This window comes from Capra hircus, chromosome 8, assembly GCF_001704415.2.
Source record: "Capra hircus breed San Clemente chromosome 8, ASM170441v1, whole genome shotgun sequence".
Taxonomy (NCBI): Eukaryota; Metazoa; Chordata; class Mammalia; order Artiodactyla; family Bovidae; genus Capra; species Capra hircus.
In genome coordinates, this window is record NC_030815.1 from 61851985 (window position 1) to 61855834 (window position 3850).

Consider the following 3850-nt stretch of genomic DNA (forward strand, 5'->3'; position numbering starts at 1 on the left):
CTCTACTGCTGTCACAAGTTACCACAAATTTAGTGGCTCAAAGCAGCACAGAAGTATTGCCATATAGTTCTGTAGGTCAGAAATCCAATGCAGGGCTCCATAGGTTAAAATGAAGGTGTCAGCCAACTGAGTTCCTCTCTGGGGGCTCTAAGGGAGAATCTGTTTCTGGCCTTTTCCAGCTCTTAGAGAACACCTGCATTCCTTGTCTCATGGCCCCCTACTTCCCTCTTCAAGGCCAGCAATATCACAGCTCTCCGACCCTCCTTTTATTGTCAATCTCTCTAACCACAGCCAGGAAAGAGTCTCTGTTTTTATGTACTCAATGGTTAGATTGAACCCACACAGATAACACAGGATAATTTCCCCATTTCTAGGTCCTTGTCCTTAATCACGCCTACAAAGTTCTTTTGCTATGTAGGGTAATATATTTATAGGTCCCAGGGATTAGGCTGTGGACCTCTTTGGAGAGTGACTGTTCTATCCTAGGGTTTATAGTCGTGGGGGTGGTGATGGTGGTAGTGGTGATGATGGTGGTGGTGGTAACTCTGGTGGTTTTTGTTGACTGAGGTGTCAGTGGTAGTGAGTGTCGTAATGGGGGTGGGTCACAGTGGTTGTAGTGATGGGGAAGAGGTGATGGTGATGATGGTCATGGGCAGTGGGTATGATACTGTGGGCAGGTGGTGGATGCGAGAGCGTATTTTTGAAAAGGGGAATGGTAGCGGTAGCAATGGAGATATTGGAGGTGGTGAGCTGGGCAGTGGAGACAAATCACCCAGTTTGGTTCTCAGTGCACTGGTAGTCTGGTTGGGAAGAAGGTGTGACCTGGCTACAACACCATAACTGCAGATGTACAATGCTCAGGGATGTGGAGGGGGAAATGAAGAGCTTTGGGGGCTTGGAAGAAGTAGACATTTTTGCTGTTTAGGGCTCAGGAAGTTATTCTTGGATCCTAAAGTGTAAGTAGCCATAATTAAAGAAGAAACCTACATAAAAATAATAGTTTTCTTGCTTTCATATTTGTAATGACTGCTAATTCAACAGAACCAAGATGTATAGAAAAGTACAAATAAGAAAAATTTTAAATTAACCAAAGTCTCACTTCCCAGACATGACGATGGGGGAGACAGGTCATTTTCACATTCGGAAATGGAGGTTTAGAGGTTCTGGACTCAGGACAGTCCTTTCCAGATGGAAGAAGCAGTATGAGTGATGGCCTGAAAGTGCCAGAAGGTAGGGGTTTTTCCAGAGCAGCTGTGCCCATCATCAGGCGTGAGGATCCTGCCTTCCGCTGGGGAAGAGAGGGCACATGGGGCGATGGAAGTGGAGATGCTGCTGACAGAGTTGGACGGGGTGCTGGGGTAAGAGTGGAGCAGAATGCGCTCTCCCTCTCCCTGCCCTTTGTCCTGTGACCCGCCTGGGTGAGCAGATAAGCTTCGCGGACCATTGCGTTCTGTGTGTCACTCCTCAGGAGCGTATTGAAGTGCATCGAAGCAGGTTGCTGCAGCATCTCAATGAGCAAGGGAAATCTGGAAAGGAATAAGATCATAGTCCTTTTCTCTGCTCCCTTTGCACCAACCCCTCCCCTTTTGTGCCCATAAACAGAGCCTCCCAGAATCCCTGACATTTCTGTTTATCTGTGGGTCTGTATGATGTCAAAGGAACATGCTAAGCAATGACCTTGGGGAAAAAGATCTCTTTGGGTCCTACTGAGATTTAGGGTTACTTGGAAATTTTCAGTGCGGTTTGAGAGCAAAAATGTGTCCAAATTTTAAGAGCCTTTAAAAAAATTATACATTTTTTAAAAATTGAGAGGACAGCATCATGTGGCATGTGGGACCTTAGTTCTTTGGCCAGGGATCAAACCCACATCTCCTGCAGAGTCTTAACCACTGGACCCCAAGGAAGTACCTTAAGAGCCTTTTAAGGGTGATCAAGACCAGATCTTTCCAGCCCTTCCATCCTTGTTATAAGTTGTGACAACCTTTTGTCAAGCAATATCTTCAGTGAAAATCCAACATGGAGAAGCCTCCAACAAAAAGGAGGCTTCTCTGGTTGAAGCAAAGGAAGAATTTCTTGCTTAGCTGAATCCTCGATCAACTCAACCCCAGCCAAGGATTGAAGTGTGAGATGGGGATGATCACATTTGTCTTTCAGGGCTGTAGGAGGATAGAATGTGATAATGCATGTAAAGCTCCCAGGATGATGTATGTGGAGCTCCTTGGCACTGTTCTAAGGCTTCCACATGATATCTCATTTGGTGCTCCAAAAACAAACTCTTCCAAGGCAATATTATTATCCTACCATTTTACACATGAGGAAAATATATCACAGAGAGGGTATGATTTGCCCAAGGTCACGCAGGTCCCAAGCAGCAGAGCTGGCATTTGATGCAGGCACCATTGCGCTAAGACCCACAACCAACAGGGCCTTCTCCATTCCTGAAATCTCAGTTGTCGCATCTCACTCCCTGGCTACAGCTCCCCTCTGCCCTTGCTCTTCCACTTTGGAGACACTTATAGGTGCTTTTGTATCCTTTCCCATTTCACCCCCTTCTATTAGCCCTTCTTATCTTCACTTTATCATCTCAAATGCTTAGATTCATACTGGCAAACTCATCGGCTCTCTGAGCCCCAGACTTACTACCACGTCTGATGAAAATTTGACTTTGCCTATCTGGAATGAGACAAAAATCTCTTGTTTGATAGCTGGCTACTTTGGAACCTTCTAGAAGGACTGTCAAAGTCTTCTTCCAGGTAAAATTGCTCCTTTGCTCAGAGAAGCTCTTTTAAGAGCCTTTGGGTGAGACACAGGGGGTGGGTGGAGCTGAGGCTGTTGGGGGAGGTTACTCTCAGGTCATGACTTGTGTGCCTCTAGGGGCCTACTCACAGTGCTTCTACTTAAACGGGATTCAGCACACTGTGGAGCATGTCCTGCTCCCTCCCGCCACCTGCACCCAGAAGAGCCTTAGCGGGAGAGATCACAAAGGGTGCTTTTCAACACTACCTCTGGAGTATGGGAGGAAGTTATACTCTTATCTTAAAATCCTCAACCATCTGTAAAATGGATTCCAGTGTCCTTACTTTGGACTCAAGGCCCTACAAAATCAGGTCCCTGCCTATCTCATAGGATCACACAGCTCCACCCACACCAACTTCCCATCTCCCCTCAAACACCAAGCATAAGACAGCCTCAGCCTCTGCCTTTGCACCTGTGTCCCCTCTGCTGGGCCACAGACCCCTAGATACCCAAATAGCCTGCTCCTTGATTTCATTGGCTTTGCTCAAATGTCACCTCCTCAGAAAGGCCTCCCCTGACCTGCCTAGCTAAAATTGCATGCTGTCACTTTCTAACTCCTCACTCTGCTTATATGTCCCTCAAGCCCTGATCATTATCTGATGTCAAAGTATAATTTCCAAAGAATCAAAAACATGACTTTCACACAAGCATCCAGTGGGATGTGCCAGTGATTTATTTAACTCACAGTGAGGCTATCGACAGGATGACAAAATTGGTTCAAAGAAAGTATGAGAAACTGATATATGTGATCAATGGAGAAAGAGAGCTGGAATAAGATTGCAAAGTTAAGATACTAAGTTGGTTGATGTCTGATAACACAATGAAACTGCAACCTTTGGGGTTATCCTTTCCTCCAGACAGAGGAAAGGATACTTTCCCCAAGATAGAGGAAAGGATACTTTCCCTTTGCTTCTCTGCTGGACAAAAATCACTTGCTGCTTATCAATCTTCTTTAAGTTAGCATCATACTTCTTAGAGTCTGGGCCCTAATCAATAGTAAATAGTAAGTCAAACAAAAGTTACTTTCCTAGAGCAGTGCTGTCCAAAAGGACTT